This window comes from Canis lupus, chromosome 9 (genome assembly GCF_048164855.1).
Source record: "Canis lupus baileyi chromosome 9, mCanLup2.hap1, whole genome shotgun sequence".
Classification (NCBI taxonomy): Eukaryota; Metazoa; Chordata; class Mammalia; order Carnivora; family Canidae; genus Canis; species Canis lupus.
In genome coordinates, this window is record NC_132846.1 from 63,509,797 (window position 1) to 63,519,667 (window position 9,871).

Consider the following 9,871-nt stretch of genomic DNA (forward strand, 5'->3'; position numbering starts at 1 on the left):
CCCCTAATGGGGTTAACAATGTCTTCTTTTGGAGCAGTGGTGAGGAACCAATGATTGTAAACCAATGAGGGTAAAGGGTCTGGTGCAGTGCCCGGCACATAGTGGGTTCTCATATATGGTAACTGCTATTGGGTATGGTATGACTGGGCATTCTCTGGTTGGTGTATTGAGGGCACATCTGTGGCAATGAGCCAATGGGAATGTACTTCATGTTTGACTCCTGCTTTGAGGGGATGACTCTGTGAGGTAAGGGTTCTCAGCCTTCTTTCCCTCCCGACATGCACAGCGGGTGATATTCACATGCCCGGCACAATCCCAGTGTACATTTCACAGAGCAGGATTTCAAGCCACACTCATCTATCTCCAGGCCAGAAAAACAACATTGTTACAGGAATGACCTAGATCCCCTTGAATTTATATTTTTTAAAAAATAAATAAATAATAAAAGAAAGGAATAGCAATCACTCTCTGATTTTGGTGTTTTGGCTACAATTTATTTGCAAAACAGCACCCGACTTCCACCTGCTGCCTTATAGAGTAATAGTAATGAGGGGCAAGGGCTACCAGGTACCCTTTGGGGAGTAGGTTTGGGGTAAAATCCATTCCCTCCTACAAATAGGAAGTGAAGGCCATTATCAGAGGGGTCTGGCCACCGTCCCTGCATTATTCTGGAATGCTTCCCTCTTGGACCTTTGCTGAGGGCCTGGCTTGAGGCATTAGGCCTTCTGCTGGGACCTTGGGGGAGCCACCAATCGCCACTTCAGCTGGTGCCTCAGATGCTTGACCCAGAGTTCAGGCCCACCAGGTCCGGGAGGGCCCTCTCAGTCCAGCAGGAAAGCTCAGGCTTGACCTGCCAAAGCAGCTGCTTTAATACTCAGTATCTTCAACCGGGGGATGGACTCCAACCTCACCTGACCCTCCCGGCACACAACCACCTCAACCCTCTGGGACCAACTGTCCTCTCCTCTGTGTCCCCAAAGCACTTTCTTCTGTGGCTATCAAAGCACTCACAGTTGGTTTAAAATGCATCTCTGCCCCATCCAGGGGAGTATTTCTTCTGTTTGGTTTGTGAGAGTTTTTGTACAAGCTCAAATCCTTCATCAAAATGACTCTGGGGTTTGCATGGTTTTCTATCTATGAAGCTGGAGTTGAAGACATACATTGGTGGTTTGGAATTTCCTGGGGTTCTTCTCCAGATAGCAAGGGTTGTGGGAAATCCTGCTTATCCAGAACCTCTGCTGTGGACACTGCCTTTGAATCCTGCTTTCATCCCTTTCGCAGTCAGCTAGTCATTCGACAAACACTGAACTCCCACTTTTGTGCCAGGCACTGCGTTAGGCATCTGGTATACTGAGATGAAGAAGACGTGGGCTGTGCCTTGGAGGCCAACACAGTTTGACTGTCTAGCCCTAGATCCTTTTGTAGTTGGAGTATAGGTGGCATCCAGCGTTATATTCATTTCAGGTGTACAAATACCGATCTGACAATTCTATAGGTTCTTTTATCCCCCCCATTTCTTCATCTTCCGAGCCCTAGGTTCTGCTGACACATTGAGACCTCTTTCCAGAGCATGTTAACCTTCCAGATGAAGCTGCCAGCTATTTTACCAGCAGAAATGGGCTTATTTGGAAATAGCAGGGAATTGCAATTCAAGATAAGCAAGTTGTGGCAAAACCACAGACAAGTCCAGAGGCAGGTCCAAGGAACCAAGGAGAGATAAGAGCTCCCCTCCAGAAGGAAGGTGGGGACACTGGGAGGGCTGTTACAGAAACCAGAAAGTCCTTTGGGGTAAACCGGGAGTTAGAAGGACAGTGGCTCTTCATTGGCAGAGCCGTGACTGTCATTGACTGGGCTGTCTTGGGAGAGGACGAAACCTTCCTTCCTCCTGCAGGGGCAGCGAAATAGCTACAGGAGTGTGGCACTTGCAGGGTGTGGGGCTCCTATTGAGTCCGCCCAGCGGTGGGGTGTGAGAGCTCCTCCTGCTGGTCTCCCGACTCCATTTTAAACTACTCCATTTAAACTATACACTGAAAAAAACTCAAGGTTTCCTTTTATTTAATTTCCACGAGACATCAACAAACCGGATTCCTTTCTGAGTGTAATTTCCCGGACGCCACCTCTGTATTTAAAAATCTACGTCATTTGCGAATACCTTCTCCCATTCTGTAGGTTGTCTTTTAGTTTTGTTGACTGTATCCTTTGCTGTGCAAAAGCTTCTTATCTTGATGAAGTCCCAATAGTTCATTTTTGCTTTTGTTTCTCTTGCCTTCATGGATGGATCTTGCAAGAAGTTACTGTGGCCAAGTTCAAAAAGGGTGTCGCCTGGGTTCTCCTCTAGGATTTTGATGGAATCTTGTCTCACATTTAGATCTTTCATCCATTTTAAGTTTATCTTTGTGTCTGGTGTAAGAGAAGGGTCTAGTTTCATTCTTCTGCATGTGGATGTCCAATTTTCCCAGCACCATTTATTGAAGAGACTGTCCTTTTTCCAGTGGATAGTCTTTCCTGCTTTGTCGAATATTAGTTGACCATAGAGTTGAGGGTCCACTTCTGGATTCTCTATTCTGTTCCATTGATCTATGTGCCTGTTTTTGTGCCAGGACCACACTGTCTTGATGACCACAGCTTTGTAGTACAACCTGAAATCCGACAACCTACAGAATGGGAGAAGGTATTTGTAAATGACATATCAGATAAAGGACTAGTATCAAGATCTATAAAGAACTTATTAAACTCAACAGCAAAGCAACAAACAATCCAATCATGAAATGGGCAAAAGACATGAACAGAAATCTCACAGAGGAAGACATAGACATGGCCAACACGCACATGAGAAAATGCTCTGCATCACTTGCCATCAGGGAAATACAAATCAAAACCACAATGAGATACCACCTCACACCAGTGAGAATGGGGAAAATTAACAAGGCAGGAAACCACAAATGTTGGAGAGGATGCAGGGAAAGGGGAACCCTCCTGCACTGTTGGTGGGAATGTGAACTGATGCAGCCACTCTGGAAAACTGTGTGGAGGTTCCTCAAAGAGTTAAAAATAGACCTGGGGATCCCTGGGTGGCGCAGCGGTTTGGCGCCTGCCTTTGGCCCAGGGCGCGATCCTGGAGACCCGGGATCGAATCCCACGTCGGGCTCCCGGTGCATGGAGCCTGCTTCTCCCTCTGTCTGTGTCTCTGCGCCTCTCTCTCTCTCTGTGACTATCATAAATAAATAAAAATTTAAAAAAAATAATAAAAATAAAAAAAAATAAAATAAAAATAGACCTGCCCTACGACCCAGCTATTGCACTGTTGGGGATTTACCCCAAAGATTCAGATGCAATGAAACACCGGGACACCTGCACCCCAATGTTTATAGCAGCAATGTCCACCATAGCCAAACTGTGGAAGGACCCTCGGTGTCCATTGAAAGATGAGTGGATAAAGAAGATGTGGTCTAGGTATACAATGGAAGATTACTCAGCAAGAAACAACAAATACCCACCATTTGCTTTGACGTGGATGGAACTGGAGGGTATTATGCTGAGTGAAATAAGTCAATCAGAGAAGGACAAACATTATATGGTCTCATTCATTTGGGGAATATAAAAAATAGTGAAAGGGAATAAAGGGGAAAGGAGAGAAAAATGAGAGAAAATATGTGAGGGAGACAGAACATGAGAGACTCCTAACTCTGGGAAACGAACAAGGTTCTCGAGAACCGTCGAGAGCCCCCAAGGATGTGATAGGTTTTTCCTCTGGGGGAAAAGTGTCCCCAGATGGAAGGGGAGGAGGGTGGGGGGTGGGGGTGACTGAGTGATGGGCACTGAGGGGGGCACTTGATGGGATGAGCACTGGATGTTATGCTATATGTTGGCAAATTGAACTCCAATAAAAAGAAAACCATAAACAAAATAAAAATAAATAAAAATAAAAATCTACAGCATTTTTTCTTTTTTTTTTTTTTCCAGCATTTTTTTCATTTGCCGAAAATCTCTGTAAGGTGGTGTATTTGGAGTGGCAGCAGGTGGTGGTGGAGGTGATGGTGGTGGGATATAAAGAGGAAAACGTAAAATCCTGTTCCTTCTGGGCACTAAGTCTAAATAAAGACTTTGTCTTTATTAAAAGACTAAGTCTAAATAAAGAAGTCACACGTAGACAGAAAATCTGGCCTATTCCATTTGTGACGGCATGTGGCCTGCCATCATTGTTCATGGCCAGCCCAAGTCCTGTGCTCCGTGGTAAGCACTGGGATAGGCCCGAGACGAGGCCCTGATCTCCAGGTACTTGGGATCTCCCTGGGAAAGAGAGAGGAGAGTTCAGAGCTAATTAACATCAGGCCCAAGTCAGGGGCTCAGAGAACATTCTGGGGGCAAGGAGGCCCAGCCCCAGCTGGTGTGAGCCTACTGGCTGCTTCATGGAGGCAGAAGATCCCAGAAGTTCTGAGAAATGGAAGGTCTTCAGGAGGGAGGGAGGGAGGACATGCCAGGCCAGGGGAAGGGCATGAGCAAAGTTCTTGACGTGTTAGGAATTTCTCATGAGAAACTGAGTCATGAGGGGCGCCTGGGTGGCTCAGTCCGTTGAGCATCCAGCTCAAGTCATAATCTCAGGGTCATGGGATCGAGCCCTGCGTTGACGACATGCTTGGTGGTGAGTCCGCTTGAGATTCTCTCTCCCTCTGTCCCCCCCACCCCAAAATGAATTAAAAAAATATTTAAAGAGGAAGAAAGAAAGAAACTGAGACACAAAGGGAGAGGGAATGTGGTGTGGGGGCCAGAATGTGCTCCAAACAATGCCCCCTGGGGGCAGGACCGGGAAGGGCAGGAGGGGAGGAGGTAGGCACCTGGCACTGAATCTGCCACCTTTCGGGGAAGCCAGCTTCTCATCTGGTTCCCCTTCTTTCCTTCACCCTGGCCCATTGCAAGATGGCATGATGGCCTTCACATTCCACCTGCAGTCCTGCCTCCCCGTTGCCATGAGGACCTTGATTCTACACACAAAACCAAACATCAGAAATGTGTCCAACATGGCTGGGGTAAGTGGGGCCAAGATGTTTTTTAAAATTAAAAAAAAAAAAGTCCTTGGACATACCAGCTGTGTGGGGCCTGGGAACCCCTGGGATTTCTAGCTTCTGCTTGGGAAGCAAGAAGTAAGAGCGGGATGATTTTACTTCTGGTGGCTGCCTCATTTCCCGGGAGGAGGTCTGGCACTTGGGCCGGACTCAGGTGTGCAAACCCCATCAGACGGCTCCGGCACCCCCAGTTCCACGTGGTCACCGCAGCCCCACGGCGAGAACCGCCGAGAGCCCCCAAGGATGTGATAGGTTTTTCCTCTGGGGGAAAAGTGTCCCCAGATGACATTGCATTTGAATCTGGCTTTGATTCAGACCAGGTCCCCCCGGGTGCACCATCGCCTTGGTCTCTTCCCACGACGACACGAGACACTCAAGGCTCTGAAAGGTCCTGTGAGAGAAAACAGCCAGCAAAGTTGTCCCTGACCCGAGGCCCAGCATGATTTCACGACCAGAGAGACTGTTCTGGTAACTGGAACGGCCAAAGAGAAAGCCGGTAGCGGTTCAGAGAGCTGAGCGGGACAGCTTTCATCGTTGATCGGCCCGTGTGACTCTGGTGCCGTTTCTGGGCCATCGGGATCGTCTACTGTCGCAGAACAAAGCAGCCCCAGGCTCAGCAGCGTAAACCTTATTGTGCCATGAGGCTGGGCCTCGCGGGTGCTTCTTCTGCTTCGGGGGTGTCGTGTCTGCTGGGGCTGCAGCGTCGCGGGGGTCCTTCCTCGCCTGCGTGGCGCGGCCGGGCTGCACCAGCTTCCCTGTCGCCAGGGGCCTCTCCGGCTCTGGTGGCCGGAAGCCTTCACCCGCTCGGGACTCCAGGAGGTCAGGATGAGCCCGAAGGTGCGAGCACGTGTCGAACACCTGCCGGCGTCCTGCGGGCACAGCGACGCGTGGGGCCAAAGAGGAGTCGATGGGGAGCGGCCACGCGGGGCTGGGAACGCGCGTGGGGGGGACCCACCGGGGTGAGAGGCCGGCACCCCTCTGTCCCCGCAGCGCCCCGCAAACACCGGCTGAACCCCACTGCTCGCTGGAACTTGGTGTCGCTGGGAGAGCATTGCCCGGGGAGCCAGGGGTCCCCTCTCGGCTCCTTACAGGCCAGAGCCCCCGGTGAGCGGGGTGACTCCTTCGGCTCCTGTGAACTGGACAAAACAGGAGCCATCGGGGGGAGTGACGGCCCACCCGAGTTAGCCGCCGTCGTGGAATGTTCCACGGGGAAAGAAGCTCATTCTGCAGAGTGGCGGGAACACCCCAGTTTGGGACTATGTCTTCCAGGGCTTTGCATCAGATCAGGAACATTAAAGGGGCTTTTCTCCCCTCTCTCGGCATGAAGTCAAACAAGCAAACAAAATAAATAAATAAGTAAGTAAGTAAATAAATAAATAAATAAATAAATAAATAAATAAATAAGGAAAATGTTTCCGTGAGGTAAAAGGACTCAGGAGACTCACTTCATTTCTCTTCACAAAGAAAAAGCCTCCGTGACCTTAGCTGGAGCCGGAGAGGAATCTCCTCTCTGCACCCCCTCGCACACGCACCACCCCGTCCCAAAGCCACCTGCCGCAGAGGCCTCCCTGGGCGTGCTGCTCCTAATGGGGACAGCTCGGGGACTCTCCACCATCACAGTGGAGATGAACAAAACCAAAACACAGCGCCCTCTGAAGTACATTTAATTAAAAAAGAAACAAAGATGGTTTGTGCACATACCTCTCTGATTTGTGGTATTAAAAAATCCAATTTGCTCTCACAACAGGCTTTGGAGGAAAGAAAGGGGTGGCTAAGGAAAGCCAGGCGTCTGGGCCCCTGAATTCCCTTCCCCCTCCGTCCACATTATTTTGGGACACACGCTGGGCTTGCTCAAGATGTGCAGTCAGCCTGCTTGGGCTGTCCGGGACTGGCGGGTCCTCCAGTCTGTCCTCACTTTGGAAGTCTGTGACCTTGGCAGAGACACCGGGGTTTGGATGTCACGAGTCCCAGGCCGTGAGCTCAGAAGTGGGTCCTAGAATGTTCCCCGCAGGTGGTCGCTCTATTTATATCCTACCATCCCCGAGGAGGAAGGTGCCAGAGGGGGTGGAGGACCCACGCCAGGGAGGCCTGGTGCCCGCAGCCCCACAGTGACCCAAGAGGGACTCAGGGGTGCCCCCATCAGAAACTGAAATCCTGGCTGTGCCACACACCAGCTGTGCGAAGTCACTTCGTCCCTTTGAGCCTTGCTCGCCTCGTATAAAATACAACTGATTGACATCTACAGAGTACTCAGCGCGGACAGCCTGGCATGTAGCAAGCCCTCGAAATATTAGCGGACAGTGTCATCGTAGGAAAGGTACGTCCACATGTCGATACAGCAAATCGAGCATCTGGGAGAATTGTCACCAGGGCTATTTCTCCAAAACGGCATAATTACGTTTCTCTTTGGGAATGTCTTTTTAAAGCAAATAATCCTTTTAAAAAATGATGTTTCTTGTTTGTGTTTTTCCTCTGGTTACAGAATGATACCTATTTATTACATGAATTTTAGAGTGTTGAGAAAAACCCAAAAGAGAACATAAAAAACAACAACAAAACAGTCTTGTCACCAGGGATAACCATGATTCATATTTAGATGTATTTCCTCCTAGTTCTTTCTCTCACCAATTTTACAAAAAGGAGACCATGCCAAACACAGTGTTCTGTTACCTGGTGGTGTTCCTTTAACTGTATGTTAAAAACATCTTCCAACATCATTAGCTATTCCTTCCGTACCAAAATTTTAATTATCTATGCAGGATTCCACTGGATGAAGGTAACTCCAATCCCTAAGTCTGGTTTGCCTGTGTGTTTGGTGATTGACACATGGGGAGACACTTGGGGGTTCTCTTTGAGGTGGGTGTCATCACCACCGTCGCATCCAAGGGAGCACTAAGGCTGAGGGCCACACTGCTGGTCGGGGCAGGATCGGGATTCAAGCACAGGTTGGTTTACCTCTAAAGCCCAAGGGCGTCACCAAGAACCTCTCGCGCTGGCTGCAGAAGTACAGTCACGTCATGGCCCAGGCCAGGGACCTGTCTGCACAGCTTGCAGAAGAAAATAAAAACACTGGTATTAGCAACACCCACAGACAGCCACCACTGACACCACGCCTGTGTCCTCCCGGACTCACATCCCATAAAGGGCCCTACAGATGCTGCTCCTGCGGTAGCTCCCCAGTGAGCCCACCTTTCTCCCAGCTCAGCTCATGCCTTCTCTGCCTCTCCTCACCCACAGACTGACTGTTCCTAATGCCTCAGTGTCTCTCCATGGCTGCCCCTTAGCCTGGTACCAAGATCTTATGGGGCACCCAGTGGCTCAGCGGTTGAGCATCTGCCTTTGGCTCAGGGCGTGACCCCGGGGTCCTGGGATGGAGTCTCGCATCGGGCTCCCTGCAAGGAGCCTGCTTCTCCCCCTGCCTATGTCTCTGCCTCTCTCTGTGTCTCTCATGAATAAATAAAGTCTTTAAAAAAAAAAAATCTCAGGGTCGTGAGATCAAGCCCTGGGCAGGGAAGGGCCTTGTTCCAAAGGTTGGCTCGAACGGATTTCCAGTGTATTAACTTGGTCAGAGCCTGAGTGAGCAGCTCCAAGCATGGCAGCCGTCTAGGTAGTTCTCAGAGGGCCTCATGAAGGCTCAGGTTTGGGTCTTGGCTGAGAGTCAGGGCTCAGTGTGCCTGAATTGCTCAGTTTGTGACAAGTAGCTCAGATGGACCTGTGTTCTGTGACGACGCAGTCAGCACCAGCCGCCTTCCTCATAGAAAGGTGACCTCAGGACCACCCAAGGCAAAGTTGAACTGTCTTCTCGTGAATGGGTTGGGCCCAACACATCCATCTCTGCTGTCCTCCGAGCCTTCAGATGCCGGCCCAGGGGTAGGGATGCTGTTGGTGGTCAAGCGATAGAGGTTAGGTCTGTGCTCGGTGACCCAGCCTGTATCACAATGAACGCTAGCTCACAAATGCTGGCTTGCTTAGCCATCGGCACTGGGCGTTGGGCTAAGCATGTCCCACGGCCCAACTGGCAACCATGCCAGGTGTTCAAGATGCTGTGTTCTGAAGCTGTGCGACTCAGAATGGACTAGAAGTTAGAGGGTGTCCTGGGTTGTTCAGGTCTCGATTCCTTTTCTCCAGTACCATTGACAGCAAGCCCATGACTAAGAGTTTCTCTGGGAGAAAGAGACATAAACCACTCGACGTGTTCAACTTGGATGGGACCTACCAGGGCAAGACCCAAAGGAATTCATTTTCCTTTTCCATTTGCAGGATGGTTGGGAATCAAAGATCTTTCCAAACCTGACTAGGGGGATCCTGTGGTGTGTCAGCCAGGGGATGTCCCAGGGTTCTGGCGTTCTCTGATGACCAGTCTCGAGGCCGTCAGCAGCTGCAGTACATCCGGGCTTCCAGAGGGCTTCCAGGGGGGCTGTTCCATCCTGAGACCCAGGATGGGAACGGGTGGATTTCTCATTCTTGGAAGCATAGGCTTTCAGTGCAGTGACTTAGCAAACAGAGTCCCAACAAGCACAGAACATGCAGAGCCCATGGGGCTTCCTTCTCTTCTGCCCAGGGCTGGGCCTCCCCAGCAGCTTATATGTTTTGATTAAATATATTTCCATCTGCAGAAGGCTCCCAGTCCATCCTACCAGAAAGACAGATATTTAACGTGACTCTCTGAGACATTTTGAAGGCTGGTGGGACTTTGAAAACAGGAGCAAAGGCAAATGACACAACTAAACACCCCATGTGACGTCGTATTTGCAAGGTGCAGGTCCCCTGCTCCTCACAGCTCTGTCCCCGGAGGCCGGTTACCTGCA

General features: G+C 50.1%; 1 long non-coding RNA gene across 1 annotated transcript; it reads right to left on the reverse strand.

Annotated features, from left to right (window-relative positions):
• Positions 1-496: 496 nt before the first annotated feature.
• Positions 497-8,945, reverse strand: LOC140640395 (uncharacterized). The gene is made up of 3 exons (XR_012037115.1): positions 8,776-8,945; positions 8,019-8,110; positions 497-2,654 (listed from the first exon to the last, which is right to left on the reverse strand). It is a non-coding gene; the product is annotated as an uncharacterized lncRNA (long non-coding RNA).
• Between the last annotated feature and the right edge of the window lie 926 nt (positions 8,946-9,871).